Here is a 17412-nt window from a genome sequence, read left to right as displayed (position 1 = left end):
CTGTGGAATGTCGGGGAAGCATCCAGCCGCCCGCATTTTCAAGTTCCCAGCTGGCTGGGGCCCCCCGCGGCTTGGGTGAGGCCAGAGGGGCCGCGGAGGCGCCGGCTCCCCCTGCGCCCTCCCCCTGCCTTCCCTGCTCCTGCTCTGCTCCCCGCAGGGGCCTCCTGGGGCCTCTGCCTTCGGCCCAGCCCTGTGTTTTCTGTTTCACCCTGGCAGGTTCCATCTGGCATTTAGATCTTATAAATAGCGGCGGCTGGGGTGGGACTCGGGCGGAGACGGGGAGCTGGTACTCCACCCTGGAGGGGGAAAAAAAGCTTGTTTAATTCATTTCTGCACTTGGAAGCCTCTCCCTGTTTCCAACGCCAATTAGGCGGCGGCTGCCGGGGTTTTTCCTCTCCTCGTCCCAGGATGGGCGGCTGGTGGCTGGTTCTCGGCCCCCGCTGCCTTCAGCTCCAGCAGGAGGCTGGGTGGGGCGGGCCGGGTAGGGCCCCCCGGGCTCTGAAGGGGCCCGGCTGAGTCGCGCTGACTTTCTGCGAGAGCCTGTGGGTGGGGCTGGGCGAGGTTCCACCGAGGACCCAGCCCTTCTCTGTTTCTTCCAGGAGGCAGGAATTTGGGGAAAGAGGAAGCCCCTAAACTGGTATCCTAAACAGATACCCCCTGGGAGGGTTCTGGCCTCTTCTCTCCTGGAGAATGTGGGTCTCGGCCCTGTGCATCCTCTCCGGCCTTGTCCTTTGGGCTTTCAAGAGCAGGTTCCTGGGCACTGCAGTGGGGATTACAGGGCCCGCCCAGAGTTCCTGGGAGGGGGGCCTGGTTCAGTGTATGGAAGGCACCGGGCACAGCGCCTGGCACACAGCGAGAGCTCCCAGGTGTTCTCGCCAGCTTCCACATAGGTTGAGACAGGGAGCAGTTCCTGAAGTTTCCAAAGCAACTTAGAGGAAGACCAGAAATAAACTGGAGGGTGTCCAGTTATCGGCCAAATGTTAGTATCTTAAGGGACTTTTAAAAATGAAAGCATTAGGTAATAAAATGTAAAATCTATATTAATACGCAATTAAAAAAAAAAGCATTACATCATAAAATAAGAACAAGAAAGCAAAGCAAGTGGGTATGTCAGCAGACAAAAATGTGGGACACCCAAGCACTCACCCTCCAGAGATCATCGTCATTATGAAAATTCCTTGATGTGTGACCTCTTGGCTCCTGCTCTATACATATATTAATTCTCTTGCGCGTGTGTGTGTGTGCGCGCGCGCGTGCTTGAGTGCACACGTGCCTGCGTGTGTCTGGGCGGACAGGATGAGGCTCTGATGTCATTACTGAAAAGGGTTCTTTGGCTGTGTGGATGTGCCTGGGTTGGAGAGATGGCCCTGGGGTGTGCAGGGTGTCCCCCAGACAGAAAAGGGATGACTGGGAAGGGATGTTAAGGCCTTTGTCCTCAACCCTTCTTGGAACCAGGTTCGCGTTTTCGCCACAGAGATGGTAAGGACCGTGGTCTACAGGAAGTGTCTTTCTGAAGACTTTTTGAGACTCTGGGCATTGGCCTCAGCAGCCGAATGACAAGCTGTGACACAGAGTTGGGGGGACGGTCTTGGTGCTGCCAGCGGTGGGAGGTTTCGTGAAGGGTCTGTTTGGTGGACTCCAGCCCTGCGGACTCACTGCCGAAAAAGCCAGTGGAGAACTCTGTGTGGTTCCTGAGGCTGAGACACCGACACCCCCTTCGCAGTTGCCTGAAAATAATGGGAAGATTTCAAAGGGAGGTTCAGGTCCTCCTGTTTGGCAAGGGGAGCTCGGAGTCATTGGAATTGGGGCATACATGTGAATATGATGTCATTATTAAGTAATGTTGAATCATTTGTATCTCTTCATTAGTAGCTCTTGCATGGTTAATTAGGATGAAAATGTATTATTGATTGATTTGATTATTTTTTTATTCAAGTATAATTGACATACAGTGTTACATTCATTTCAGGTGTATGATATTAACTCAATAGTTCTAGGGGTACCTGGGTGGCTCCGTGGGTTAAGCCTCTGCCTTCAGCTCAGGTCATGATCCCAGGGTGCTGGGATCGATGCCCACATCAGGCTCTCTGCTCAGCAGGAGTCTGCTTCATCCTCTCTCTCTCTGCTTGCCTCTCTGCCTATTTGTGATTGCTGTCAAATAAACAAATAAAATCTTAAAAAAACACAAAAAAACAGTTTTACACCTTTCTCAGTGCTCAATATGTTAAGTGTATTCTTTAATCCCTCTCACCTATTTCGTCCCTCCCTTCTCCCACCTCCCCTCTGGTAACCACCAGTTTGTTCTCTCTAGTGAAGAGTCCATTTTTTTCCCCCACAGATTCAATTCCAGCATTTCTTGAACAAGAGTAGAAGGTAAGAGTCAAAGTAATTCCTCCCCAATAGTCTTCAGATCCTGTCAGCTGGGAGACACTACCAGCTATTCCAAGATGGCTGGCGCCTTTCATTCCTCTGAACTCCATCCTTCCTTGGCATGATGGAGAAGGAAAAGGAACTCAAGACGCACCAGTGCACCATCTTACATCTAATCAGGTCCCCAACTGAGCGAACAATTTGAACTTCACACATCCCAAGTTGCAAGTGTGGGCCAAGATTCTTGGCACCTGGGACTACAGCTTTGCCTTCTTTGGGAGCTAGAAATCTGACGCTGAGGAGAGCGTCAGCTGCATGCCAAGCCCCTGGGAAGAAGCACACCCTCCTACATAAAGCAAAGGTCACTGTCTGGACTTTATGCTCACCCCCGTGTCTAAAGCATAGGCCAACAGAGGAGGAAACTCTCCCTACAGGAGCTTCAGCCCTTCCTGGGTGATACCAGCATCTTGCAGGGCGCCTTGGGAGAGCTCTACTATACAGAATGTTCCTTCTGTACATGGCGCCCATGAGTCAAGCTCCTTGATACGAGGTCAGAGAAAGCTTGGGGCTGGCAGGTGCTGAAGGTCCTTCAGATAGAGCCTTGTCTTGGGACCTCTCTGACCTGTGGAAGCCTCCAGGGGTCAAACCTCTTGCTCTCTCTTCGATGGGCCTCCCTTCCCCAACTAGAAAGAGTATCATTGTCTCCTCTGCATAATGTTGAACTTCTTCTTCTTCAAAGATTAAGTCTTTATTATCAGATGTCAAGATGCTTTGTACTCAGGCATCAATGTCACTCCTCAGAGAGACAGTGTTTTATAACCTGAAGACAGAGAAGAGCATGGAATAGCGGCAGATTCAGAAAGTTAATTTCATTCATGAATTCCTTTTTCCTTTCAATGAGTGCCTAGAGAAGTCCTTCTTAAATCTTCCATTTCCACTGCTACCACCTCGTTCAAGCCAACATGCTCTCTTAGCTGGAACAGTGCGATAGTTTTAGTAGTTCTGTTTGCTTCCGTTCCTTTTTTTCTTTAATATTTAAGAAAAATTTTAAGTTTATCAATTAGTTCATGTTTAAGTAAGCTCTACACCCAACATGGGGCTCGAACTCACGACCCCGAGATCAAGAGTTGCTTGCTCTACTGACTGAGCCAGGCGTTTTTGACTTTCTCCAGCCATTCTCATCAAAGCGATCTTTAAAATAAAGGAAGGTGGGGGGGGGCTCCTGAGTGGCACAGTTAAGCATTGGGCTCTTGGTTTTGGCTCAGGTCATGGTCTCAACGGTGGTCATCTCATAGTCATGAGATTTGTCAGGTTCTGTGATCATCATGAGGACAGCTTGAGGTTCTCTCCCTCTCTCTCTGCCTCTCTCACTCATGCTCGCTCTCACTTTCTCTCTCTAAAATAAATAAATCTTTAATTTTTTTTTTTTTTTAAAGTGGGCATTTCGGTGGCTCAGTTGGTGAAGGATCCGACTCTTGATCTCAGCTCAGGTCATGATCTCAGGGTTGGGAGATGGAGCCTCAGGTCATGCCTTGGGTTGGGCTTTGAGCTCCTTGGGAATCTGCTTGATTCTTTCCCTCTGCCCCTCCCTCACTCCTGCATATGCTCTCTCTCACTCAAATAAATCTTTAAAAAAAAATAAAAAATACAATTTTAATCTTGCCCCTCTGGATCCCTGCTGAAAGCCATTGACTGGCTTTCCCCCTTCTATCCATCACTCTCAGATGACGACTAAACCACCGGAGGCCCTGCAGACCATGGCTACTGCCTGCTCCCAGGGTCAGTTCCTCTTCCTCTCTGAGCTGCAGTGACCCTGGCTGTCTTTCAGATCCTCAAATCTGCATGAGCCTCCCCTCCTGCTCCAGAGCCTTCTCCTGGACTATCCCCTCCCTTTCCCTCTTCCCCTAAAATTAACTCTTCTACTTCAGATCTCTGCTCAAACCTCACTTCCTCAAAAAGCCCTTCAGAGCCTCCAGGCTTGAACAACTTCCTTGCAATAGGTTCTCTTAACACTCGGTAATGTCCCTTTGTACCACTTACCAGGGTGAGTGCCTGTATACGTTTCTGGGGGGTTGTCTGATATTGAGTGGCATTAGTCTGTGTCCCCAGGGTATTAGAATTGCCTGAGACTCGGTCGGGACTGTGCCTGCTTGCTCTCCATCATATCCTCAGTGCCTAACACAGAGCCCAGCACAAAGGTGCCCAGTGAATGTTGTCAGATGCTTACTTGCCAGGTATGGAGTCTTGGCTCCCAGCAGTTTGCCATCAGCTAGGACAGGAAAAGACCCCAGCTTACTCTCCAAAGCCCTCTTTAAGTGTTATCTTTGTTACGATGTTCCCTGTCCCTTCCCCTTTCCTCCCCTCTAGCCTGGGCAAGATAAAGCTCTGGCAGCACGTGCCCCAGCCTGCTCTCTGCTCCTTATGGATCCCTCCTGGGCCTCTAGAAAACTGGTCTGACCTCACCGTACGTTCAGCGGGGCAGCCCCGCCTAGATGCCTGTGTCCGTTTCTTAGGGCCGCCATAACTGAGTCCCACGAATTGCTTAAGACAACAGAAGTTTATTTTCTCACAGTTCTGGAGGCCAGAAGTAAAAAACAAGGTGTTGGCAGGGCAATGCTCCTTCTGAAACAGGCAGAGGAGAATCCTTCCTTATCCCCTCGAGAGTCTGATGTTTGGTGTTTCTTGCCTTGTAAGTGTGTCACTCCAGTCTCTGCCTCCGTTGTCACGGGTCTGTCTTATAAGGACACCAGTCACGTTAGAGTAAGGGTCCACTCTACTCCAGAGGACCTCATCCTAATCTTAACTAATTAGATCTGCAGCTACCTTATTTCTAAATAAGGTCATGTTCTGAGCTCTTGGGGGGTTTAACTTGAACATTTCATTTTGAGGGATACAGTTCAACTCATAACCAGCACATTGGGTAACTCACGCTCAGGTCCCAAATTGCCCTCCGTGTCTTTTCCCCAAGCTCAGTATCCTCCTGTATTCACCATCGTAATCGCTGCCACTCAGTGGGATCTAGAGAAGAAGAGAAAGTCAACCTATTTTTCTCTTTCTTCCATAGCTAATTAGTCATCAAGTTCTACTGACTGTCTCTTTCACCGTTCTCATATTCATCCCCAAGGACCCTAGTTCCTCCATCACCTTTAACCTGGACAACTGTAGGAACCAAACCATTCTTTGCATCTTCTATTTCAATCCCTTTTTAAGTCATCCCCTGTGCTGCTGCATGAGGAATGCATTTAAAACACAGTATGGGGGCCTGGGTGGCTCAAGCAGTTAAGCGGCTGCCTTTGCCCTCAGGTCATGATCCTCGGTCCTGGGATGGAGCCCCATGTCAGGTTCCCTGCTCAGCTGGGAACCCTGCTCGTTCTCTCTCTCTCTCTCTCTTTCTATCTCAAATAGATAAATAAAATCTTTTTTAAAATCCCACAAATATGATCACAATACTATGTTTAAAACTCTTCAAAAGCTTTGCTTTGGACATACAGTGGCCCAGACTCCCGTGCGCGGTGCACAAGAGTTCACCATCTTCTCCTTACCTTTCTTACCTTCTGCTACTGCCTCTCTACACCCACTTCTCTGATAACTTTGAACCCTTCAGTTTCCTAAGCCTAGGAAATGGCTTCACGCCTTTGTGCTTGTAGCAGAGACGTTAACTATGTTCATGGAATAGCCACGCGGTCCTGTACATTTCACCGTCTCCTGGGCGATGGGATTAGTTCTTGCCAATGCAGTGGGAGTGGAAATTCTACAGATCACCTCTGCGCTGAGGAATTTATCTTCCCTGGGTTACCTGCCAGCTTTTTGTGTCCTTCAGTGTCAATGTGCTAGCTCCATGTTCTGGGTGGTCCCACTCTAAGAGTGTATGGACACCGCTAACTTCAGTCCTCAGGGTACTGTATAGCCTTGCCTGCTGCTCCTCCTACCCACCCCCTAAGCAGCTGACCTGCCTTGGACCGATGATCCCAGTGGAAAATGAATCTTAGTTATATTTAGCTCCTAAGACTTCAGGGTCATTTTGTGACTGTGGCGTAACTTAGGCGATCTGACTCATGCAGTGCCTCTGCCCTCCCCACTTTGGCTGCCTGGCAAAGTCTTAACTGATCCTTTCAGCCCAAGGTCTTCTCATCTGTGAAACTGATCTGACCCTTTGCCAAGCAGAGTTCATGACTCCCTCCTGTGCTCGCACTGCACCTGGTAGATCACGCCGGTATTGTCCTTCTGGCCTGTTTTCACGATAACTTAGTATCCACTGAATCATGAAATGGTAGAAGGCACGTGCCTTGGGGTCAGCGAGTGTGTGTTCTTAGCTATCACGTTTGTACTTCTGGCAGCCCACAGGGTGATTGGTACAAAGGGGGTACCCAAGCCAATAAATGATGGATGAATGAATGAATGGACCATAGGGAGTCTATCAGTGGCGAGTGATGGGGAAGGCCTTAAGGAACATGAAAACACCGTGTGGTTCATTGTGGCTTGGAGACATCAGGGGTCGGTGGCTGTGATTTCGAGATCATGCGGTGTTCAGAGTCCAATCAGCGCATTCAGGATACCTCCCCAAGGCTTTGGTAAAGGAAAGGCTTGCAGAAGATAAAACTCTCACGTGTGCAATCAGGAAGAGGAAGTTTAAAAGGAGGTCCAAAAATTACTTTTAACTCAGGAGTGAGTTAGAGTGGAATAAAAGTGGGTCTTGTTAGCAGAAAGTGATGATTTAGGAAATAACATTACACGTGTGCGACACAGCCAGAATGACTATCAAATTCGTATATATCTGGCTCACTGGAAAATCACGGAGCAGGGCTTGTGAACAAAATGCAACTCTCTCTCTCCCCATCTGTCTATCATCGCTCTGTCCCTGCGAGCAGCAGGAGGCTGATCCACATTTTGTGCCGCACCCCCAGGTCTCCTTACATTTTATTCGAAGGCTGCAGAATCTCTCTTCCTCCCACGCTGACTTGGGCAAGCCGATGAACTCACTGTCCTATTCAGACAGTACAAAAAACCTTTGAGTTGCAAAACAAACAAACAAAAAAGCAAAAAATAAAAAAACAAACAAACAAAAAACCCCAAAACCCCCAGCCTCACTTCAGACCTTAACATTCCAAGTCCCAGGTAATAGTTAAACCCCTGAAACTGATTCAGCCTGAAATCTTTTCTTCTCCCTTGGCTCAGACCTGCCTCATCCTGGAAGTCTGCCCTGGGAAAGGGGGAACGGTCCTTTTCCTCGCCTCTCCCTCTACTTACCTCCTCCCCCTGGCTAGCTGCTGTTTCCCTCCATGCTTGGAATGAAGCCCAGAAAGGGGAGAGGTAAGGGAATAAGATAGTTCTCACGTGGCTGGGTGGCCTAAGCCCTCTGGGCCGGCAGCTGGCCTCTGTGGGGTGGCCTGGCAGATGATTAAAGTGGGCTCTGTCACAGACTCTGCAGCGGCCTCCAGCTGGGCCCCCCGTCTCCCGTGGTTCTCTTGACCCAGGCTGAAGGGCTCTCTCCCTCTGGGTGGTCTCATGTGACTCCTTCCCCAGCTCCTGGGATTCCGGGGGTATGACGGCCAATCCCTTATTGCTGAGGTCTTCTGTTCATGCCTACAAGCCCCGAGACCACCCCACACTGCCCCACACCTGCTCCCTTTCCCACGGGGCCCACATCTGGCCTCGGGACATTCTCCGGGCTCTGCCACCAAAGTCGTGTATCCACTGCTAATGCTGAAATGTCTCTGTTCCAGCCCTGGGTTATGGACTTGACATTTGTTATCCCAGATCATGCTCCTCACCGCCTACGAAGCAGGTACATCTGGCAGGTCATACCCAGGAGTGTTTATTTAGAAATTTCTGCCTTAAGGTCTGTTGTCACAAAGCACTGCAGGCACCTTTCACCTGTCATTGGCTTTGATCACGGACAGAGGGATTGAGAGATGGAGGCTCTAGCTTAGCTTGACCATTATTAACTCACTCTGAGACTTAGGGCGAGTCAGCACCGACTCGTCAACACCCAGCCGCCTTCTCACCCTAAAATTCTAGGACTTCAGACATAATTCTAGAATAAGGAATTGCGTGTCGGTGTTTCATGTGGCAGGTGAATAAAGCCTAGTTAGGACCTCAGACGTGGAGAAGCCCAGGCATACGGATAGAGGTCATCCTTAAATGTTTAGAGCAAATCTAAGCTCTGAGAAGATGTTATTTAAAATGTCTCAAAATCTAGGTCTTTATCGTTGTTGTTTCTTTTAAAATTTTATTCATTTGTCAGAGAGAGAGAGAGTGCATGAGCACAGGCAGGGGGAGCAGCAGGCAGAGGGAGAAGCAGGCTCCCCGCTGAGCAGGAAGCCCGATGTGGGACTCGATGCCAGGACCCTGGGATCATGACCTGAGCCAAAAGCAGAGGCTTAACCCACTGAGCCACCCAGATGTCCCCTGCTGTGTCTTTTAGAATCCTAATGAGAAGTCTCACTAAAAGGAGAGGTTTTAGCCCATGATTTTAAGAACCTGAAGAACATTTGTCCTTCTGACTCGTTAACTCCACTAGCAGAAATAAATTCTGAAAAACAATCAGCAGCACACACCGGGATCTGTGAATGACGCTCGTCTTTAGTAAAAAGTAGGAACAGCTCCCCTCCTTCAATGGCTGCTCACCTGACTCCAGAAAGGCTGTCGGGGCTCACTGACTGAATATAGCAGGGCTCTCTCCCCTCCCCCGACTGTGGTTGTACAACACCCATCCGCCTCTGCTGTTGTATATGTTCATTTGTTCACTGTTGACTTTCTTTCTTCCGGCTAAGCTGTTAGCTCCACGAGAGCAGCAGAGGCAGATCCAAATTTTGTGAGGCCTGGAGAGCCTATAAATCTGAGCTCCTCGTTCCAAAAAACAATTAAAAAAAAAAAAAAAGAAGAACATGAAAATGAATATTGATTGGAATGAAAAGAAAAAGTCCTTGGAAGGCTCCTGATTAGCCTTAGAGTGAATGGGCTTCAGAGTGGAAGGGGGTGTGGTCAGTCTTGTTCAAAGTGGCGTCCCCTGGATCTAGAACAGAGTCTGGCCTGTAGTAGGTGCTCAAGAAATACCTGTGGAATGAAAGAGCGACTGACGATCCAGAGCCAGTTCAATGAAGGAGCTGGAAGAGCTAGAAGGAGTTTCCATAACCGGCCTCCAGACACCATCAGTAATTGAAAAAACTGGATTTGCATGGAGGTCTCACTCCCCTTTTCTCTGGGTGCGTGGCTGGCCCACTAGACTCCATCCCCAGCCTCCCCAGTGGCCAGGGGTTCTGTGACCATGTGATGAAATTGTTGCAAGTTAAAACGTGAACAGAGATCATGGTTCCACTTTTCGACTTGAGCCTTAAGTCCATGGGTATGCCCTCTCCTCCTGGCTTCCTTCCGCCTGCTGTCTAAAATCCAGATGTGGCAGAGGATTCAGTTTGACAAGATCTGGAGTAGGCAGAGCAACAACATGGAAAGAACCAGGGTTCTCAAGTGATTGTAAAGAAACAGAGCTCCTTCACTGACCAGCACAGTTTACATCAGGATTGTGATGTGACAGAGAAATAATCTTTGTTCTGGAAGTCATGTTTTTTTTTTTTTAATATTTTTTGTTTGAGAGAGAGAGAGAGAGAGTGCACATGTGCAAGCAGGGAGGGGACGAGGGGGAGGGAGAAAGAATCTGAAACAGACCCCGCACTGAGCATGAAGCCCTACCCGGGGCTCAAATTCATCAGGGCAAGATAATGACCTGAGTCGGAAGCAAGAGATGGAAGCTCAACCCACTGACCCACCCAGGCACCCAAGTTAAGGTGTTTTGAGGCCTGTTATAGCCAGGTAGCCCCACACTGACTAACACCCTTTTAATTAATTAATTAATTAATTTTAAAGATTTTATTTATTTATTTGGCAGACAGAGATCACAAGTAGGCAGAGAGGCAGGCGGGGTGTGGGGGAAGCAGACTCCCTGCTGGGCAGAGATCCTGATGCTGGGTTCGATCCCAGGACCCTGAGATCATGACCTGAGCCGAAGGCAGAGGCTTAACCTACTGAGCCACCCAGGTGCCGGGTGACTAACACCCTTTTAAAATCCTGGCCTTTTTCATCAAGCTGCACTCTCTCCTAGCAACACTACCAGAAACAAGAAGAAGGATTTATTTCCAGTCAGCCTGAGAGAGGTCCTGCTGCTTTCTCTGGGCTGTTCCTTACGCTTCCTTCCCTGGTAGGACATCAATGTGTCGCTCGCTATGTGTCCGGTTCTGTCTGAAGTACTTTCCATGAAATGGCTCGTTTAATCCATACCTTTGGAGCACAAAGATTATATCCATAGCTGGTAAGTGAGAGAGTGGGATTTAGACCCCCGTTGGCTGGTTCCATAGCTCACTCTCCCAGCCACCGTGGTACTTCTTCCGACTCTCTTCCTTCATTTCTTTCTTTCTTTCCTCCTCCTCCTCCTCCTCCTCCTCCTCCTCTTCCTCCTCCTCCTCCTCCTTCTTCTTCTTCTTCTTCTTCTCCTTTTAAGATTTTATTTGTTTATTAGAGAGACAGAGAAAGAGCATGAGCAGAGGAAGAGGAGGAGGAAGAAGGAGCCTCCCCGCTGAGCACAGAGCCCACTCCTGGGCTCAATCCCAGGACCCTGAGATCCTGACCTGAGCAGGAATCAGACACTTTACCAACTGAACCATCCGGGCACCCCTTGCTTCATTTCTTTTGCAGCCATCCTGTCCTTCAGATCATTCAGTTCTCCCACTGTGAAGAGGCCAATAGAACACCAGCTGGCCATAAAGAAAAGGTTTCTGCCCCCCTCTCTCTGTCAATGGTTTTGCCTTCTATGTCCCTTCGGTATCGGCCTGTGGGGTGGGCAGCTCTAGTGTTTGGGGAGGTGCTGTTTGGTACAAATCACCAGCTTTCGATCAGGCACCCTGGGCACAGCGAGGAGAGCCCTGAACTGGGAGCCCAAGGTTCTTTCTCTTCGCCTGGGTCTGCCATGGGCTGGTGTACAACCTTGCCCATGGCACTCTTCTCTGTAAAGTGACAAAGATGGATGAGCTCATCGGGAACTAAGGTTCCAGGGCTCTGAAATCGATACCCTGTGCGTCTTCCCTTCCTCGGTCCACTCCCTCTGTCCACTGGCACGGCTGGCCTGTCTTTTTTGCAGAAGGCCAGGGGGCAGGGCTTAGCTCCGTATTCGGGGTTTCGGAGGGACACCACATGGTTCCACTGGATTTAGAGACGCAAAAGGAGAAGACGAGGATGAGTCAGACTCTGCTGGCTTCCTAACAGCTGCTCCTTATGGGCTCCAATGTCTCCCGCATATACAGATGCAAGTGAAACAGGATTTAAGAGAGTGGGGACGAGGAAGCTTCCAAGCTTCAAGAGGAGACCTGAGTCCAACTGACCAGTGGAATGATACCCAGCCTGCAATCCTAGCTCGCCTGCTGGGAGAGCACGCCCTCCAAGAGACTATCGGACGAACGTGGGCACCTGTGCCTAGGGACTTCTGCCAATCATGGCAAAATGAGTTTCTCCTAAAAGAGAGAGACTGGGGGAAGCCTGGGTGGCTCAGTGGGTTAAGCCGCTGCCTTCGGCTCAGGTCATGATCTCAGGGTCCTGGGATCGAGTCCCACATCAGGCTCTCTGCTCAGCAGGGAGCCTGCTTCCCTCTCTCTCTCTCTGCCTGCCTCTCTACCTACTTGTGATTTCTCTCTGTCAAATAAATAAATAAAATCTTTAAAAAAAAAAAAAGAGAGAGAGAGACTGGGTGAGAAGAAGAAGGTGAGGATACGTGAATGAATAAATAAGGGGACAGGAGATTTTCCTTCTACAGACATCTTTGAGCCATCACACGGGATTGCCTTCCAGGATGGAGTAAGTGGAGCCGGCCATCACGGCTTCATGTTGCCCAGGTTGTGGCCGGAAGCCCTGTAGGTCATGGGCAACCTTTGAGTCTGATTGGCTGCTCAAATGGCTCCTTCCTGATGTGACCAGAGTCCCCCTTCTGGAAATGACTCGCCCGTGGTCAATAAGAGTATCAGTTCCGGGCTACGAAAATGGCAGCCAGGCCCCATGTGGTCATAGGATGAGCAGTGACAGGAAAAAACAGGGAAGAGATAAAACCTTAACCAGGGTGGGCCTCTGCCAAAGGGAGGGGTGTCTAGCACTCTTGCTTTCTCAACAAAATTACGAAACCAAGCGCCTTGACTCGCGTGGCTAAGCAGATGTTCGCTTTGCTGCAAATCTCTTCGCTCCTCTCTCGCTCTGTTGAGTGGGCGGCGCACGGGAGTTGCTGGCAGTGACAGGAAGGGACAGGAGGCCCTGAGAGGTCAGGAGCTGAGGGACAAGGACCGTGAATCCAGAGGAAAGGGGCATCGGAAGGAGCAAGTCTGCATCATGTTTAGCTAACTTCTTTCTAACAAAGGCAACACTCGGTGCAGACACAGATCATCAGCAATCCAAAGAGCCAGAACCAAAGTCAGTTGAAAACATACTTTGAGTGCGAAGGTATTTGTAGCATCCATGCCCCACAAACCTCCCGCCCAAGGAAGTTGTCTGCTACCTTTCAGAACTTGTCAAGGACACCGGTCCCTCGGTGCCACGACTCTTCCCTCTCTCTTCCTCTCCCCCACTTTCGTACCACTCATGTGTCTGTCCCTTCAATTCAGTCCGGCCATCTGGAACCTTCCCTCCTAGATATTATCCTCACCTCACATTAAAAATGGCCTTTTCCTGCTTGATGGGAGCCCGGGGTGTCAGGATGGTGGAGGACGCTTGCTGAATGGCAGTGTGATGTGGAGATTTCCTGGGGATTTCAGTTACTTGGCTCCTCCTACCTTTTCACAATAAAGGTTAATCACGAGGGGAATGAAAACAACACACCATCTTAGGGGAAATGAGGAACGGGTCACATGGAACCCACGGAGGCTGGCCGAGATTTCAATTTTCTTACTGTAATGAAAACTGCATTTCCATTAACTGCGGCGGTAGAAATTACTTACTGGCGGTCACCGCTGATAGCATCGTCCCGCAGGTCACGTGGGACGCACGGATGCTGCCGGCGAGGCTGGTCGCTGAAGCACCTCTCATTGTCGCCTTCCACCCTGTCCTGGGGAGGCTGCGAGTGAGCAAAGGCAAAGGCACTGCGAATGTGTGCAAAAGAGGCCCAGTACATCATATCATGGTGATTTAAAAAATGTTTCCTTCCCCTGCCCTGCTTCTGTGACTTTCCCTTCACTGATTTGAATTTGTGGTTTTTTGCATGTGTTCTGCAGGACCCCTGATAGAGATCAGTCATAGTAAATGACCATGTTATGTTCCAGGGACCTACTCTGAGCCAGGCAGTGGACCCGGTTCTTCATTTACCTTCTCCTTCTTTCTTTCCTCCTTCCTTCCTACCTTCCTTCCTTCCTTTTCTTTATTTTTTCATTCCTTCCTTCCTCCTTCCCTCCCTCCCTCTCCTTTTTCCCTCCTTCCTTTGTTTGATTTATTTATTTATTTGACACAGAGAGAGAGAGAGAGAACATGAATGAGGGGGAGTGGCAGGCAATGGGAGAAGCAGACTCCCCACTGAGCAAGGATCCCAATGCAGGGCTTGATCTCAAGACCCTGGGATCATTACCTGAGCCAAAGGCAGATGCTTAATGACTGAGCCACCCAGGCGCTCCTCCCTCATAGCTCCTACTACCCCACACACCAGAGATTGTTCCCCCAGTGCTCACCCATCCCTTCTTCCTTAATAATACAATGCCACATTTGTTTAATCAGGCATATGAAGTCCTGTGAGACAAACACAGAGCCCAGCCTCCTTTGTGGCTACACGTGCCTGTGTGGTCACTGTGTTGCTTCTGCAAAGCAGAAGCGTTGCATGCAATTCTTAGGAAGTGTCCTAAACGGGAAGAAACAGGCCCGTTATTGTCTCTTCTTTTCTGTGCCAACTGGAATGTGGACATGATGGCTGGATGTGAACAGCCATTTTGGACCATGAGGTAGAAGTCACTTACTGGAAATGGTAAAGCAGTAAGAAGGAGCCGCAGTCCCTGATGATTGTGAAGGAGAATGCTGAGGGTTTTTTTGTCACTTGCAAGTGAACCTGTCCTGCCAGAAACACCCTGTGAGAAGGTAGTAGAATGAGGTGCTGGAGAATAGGGGCTCTGGGGTCTGACACACCTGGGTTAAAATCCTGCCTCTGCCACACTTACTAGCTTCTTGATCTTAGGCAAATTATTTAGCTGCACTAGGTCTGATTCTTCATTTGCAAAATCAGTGTAAGTAAAAAATAAACTTTTTTACTTGGGGAAAAATTATATTATAGAATTATATGTATTATATATATTATAGAAAAAAATTATATTATAGAGTACACTTAAAATTTTCAGCATCGTAGAAATAAATTTTCACTGTTGTGCCTGGCACATGGTAAGTGCATGACAAAGGATAGATATTATTATTATTTTAATATTATAAGGGAGGAAACAAACCTTGACAAAGTTAGGAAACTTCTCCAAGGCCATGAACACAGATAAACAACTGAGAGTATTAGATCGGGAACCTCCCAAGGCTTGTGATTTTTCCATGACATTGACCACCATGGAGGCCCAAATGTCCCCATGAAAAACAAGGGAAAAAAGTTAACTCTTTTTCATACTTGCTAGTGAACACACACACACACATACACACACACTACACACTTTAGGTAGCTCAGCTCATTCTTGGGATGTAAAATTATTAGTTTCACAAAAGGGTCTATTGAAACGGAACGTTTGTTTGCATGAATATGTGCCGATATCAGTGGGTACAAAGTTTCCAGTAAGCTGTGCTGTCCTCTGTGGACCCCTTAGGGTCGCCAGCTGGTGATCCGTCCCCATGTGACAGGATCACGTCCTGCATTTCCTTGAGTCTGTGCAGAGCTCAAGCTCACTTTTTCATTTGCAAATGAGTTGAACTTAGAGATCTCAGTCCTTTGTATTTCAAGTCCGGGCCAGCGGGTCCTTTCAGTCAGACCCGCGCTGAGGTTTGGATGGGACCCTTTACAGCCACCGAGGGCTCAAAACAGCAAGGGTGAACTCAGTGTCCCGTAATTCAAGGCGGATGATTCGAGGAGGCAGGGGCTGTGTCTGTTCTGTCCACTGATGCCTCTCTCCTCAGGTCTTAATCGCTATGCAGTGAATGGTGTTTGGGTGAATGGGAGCTCTCAGGATCACGGTGCAATAAAACATCTTGGATAAATCAAGCCACCGAGCTGTCCGTCACAGGACTCCCCCCATGGGGCCCAGGCAGGGGGATCACTCGTCCAGCTCTGCTCCCAGGGCCTGATCCCACCCCTCCAATAGCACTTCTCCTTTCTTGTAGGGAGCTTCTCACCATAGGCTGTTTTTTGGGAGGGCAGGGGGTAGAGGAAAGTGCCTGCTCTTAGAAACCAAAGGGGCTAGATCCTCTCCCTGGGAGCTCTGAATTTGCACAACCATTGCAAGAATGTGGGATGGTTGGAGGCCATTGGCTGCAGCACAAGGGTAGAGCACAGACCACATGTCTCTGCTCTGAGTCTCCTTCCGCCTCAGCCTTGCCTTTACCAGCTGCCTTAGTCACCGCCCACACTCCCACCCTTGACTTCCAACCTCCCACGGAGTCTGATGTGCCATGAAGTCCTTGAATAATCCCCAGACCCTTTGTTTCTTAAAATAGCTTTCAAGCAACATTGCAAGAGGGATTTTGCTGCTAAACTTTGTCTTCCCTGATAGAACTAAACATTGTCTGGTAAATTTCCAAATAGCAGCTTGGGAGCAACAGAGAGAAGTTGTACAGTCAAGGCCAATATCTTTCCAATTTGGAGTATGGAGTCCGAAGTCATGGGAGAGGGTGATGGTCACTATTTCTGAAATGATTATTAGGATTAACTCTTTGGCACTGAAAATGTTGGAAAGGAGTGAGTCAAAAAACTAGAACCATGGCTCAGAACAGTGCCAAACACCTAATCTTACAATCGTTGATGCATTTTTCTCATCAACGAAGAATGTACTTTGGCAGGTTTCTCTCCCTACCCCACCCCCAACCCTCACAGAACGGTCATTGCCATGAAACCTCTCTGCAGGTTGTGATGATTCTGGGTCATTTTCTCAAGTTTGAAATTGTGGATGTAGCCATGGCTGTTTCCAGACAGAAAACAGTGGAATCCTGGAAAGAGCTGAAGAAATGATCAACTGTGATTTCATACTTTGATCCAACTGAATGAAGAAAGCAGGTCCTTTGGGTTTTACACATCCATGAAAGCAATCAGGCTCTCCTGTTCCCTCCTCTGAGTGTTCTTCACTGAAAAGAATGCACTTGCATTTTTAAAATTGTATCAGAAAATATGTTTCTTTGGTCTTTATAGCTTAAAAAGAATGTTTTTGAGAATCAAGTTTTGCAGGCTGATTTTAATAGCATCATTTCTGTTGGAGTCTTTGCCTCCCTTCTTCCTCTTCTTTTTCTGAATCCACTGGAAAAAGCAAAAAAAAAAACCAAAGCAGAGAGGCCGGGAGACACCAAAATAGCATCTTTCCTATTGATAAGCGTGACATTAGAGAAAGTGGAACATATCTGTGGGCACATGGACTTCCTAAACCTGAGCCCACATATTGGCTGGACCTGCCCATCTGGCCACGGAGAGAGTCAGACCACTGCTAGCCTCCACACAGGGTAGGTGTGGAGAGCTTTCCTGCTATGCTGGCTGTGGGTTTGAGAGCCACCTAGATCATCTTTTCTCTGGTATTTCCTAAAAAGAGGAAGACACAGGAAGAGGCTGGGCTGTCCATGCTCCGTTTCTTCTCACAGATTCCCCAGTTAGGTAAGTCCCTCCGCTGTCCCAGGGAAGGGTGAGTGAGGCTTCAGGGAGATGGTCTTTAGCGCTAACGGGGCTCACAGCGCAGGGAAGGGCGCTCCTGAGTGGGAAGAAGTACCTTCCCTGTGAGAGTCTTCAGTGACAAAATCTATTGCAGTCAGCATTTTTCACTTACCAGTTTTGGTTTCTATCCCTCCCTCCTCCTCACTGCCCCTTGAACATACTAATTTGAGCAAGAGAAAAAAAAAATCTGCATA

The 17412-nt window shown here is 48.7% G+C and overlaps 1 long non-coding RNA gene across 2 annotated transcripts; it reads right to left on the bottom strand.

Moving 5' to 3' along the window:
• Positions 1-3016: 3016 nt before the first annotated feature.
• On the bottom strand, positions 3017-7345 carry LOC122889405. Of its 2 annotated transcripts, none has more exons than XR_006380897.1 (3): positions 7285-7345; positions 5300-5388; positions 3017-3190 (listed from the first exon to the last, which is right to left on the bottom strand). It is a non-coding gene; the product is annotated as an uncharacterized LOC122889405 (long non-coding RNA). The 2 variants fall into 2 exon arrangements; XR_006380896.1 differs by lacking the exon at positions 3017-3190 and adding an exon at positions 5035-5100.
• Positions 7346-17412: the final 10067 nt, after the last annotated feature.

Source organism: Neovison vison, chromosome 11 (genome assembly GCF_020171115.1).
Source record: "Neovison vison isolate M4711 chromosome 11, ASM_NN_V1, whole genome shotgun sequence".
Classification (NCBI taxonomy): domain Eukaryota; kingdom Metazoa; phylum Chordata; class Mammalia; order Carnivora; family Mustelidae; genus Neogale; species Neogale vison.
This window is presented reverse-complemented; position numbering and strand designations above follow the sequence as displayed.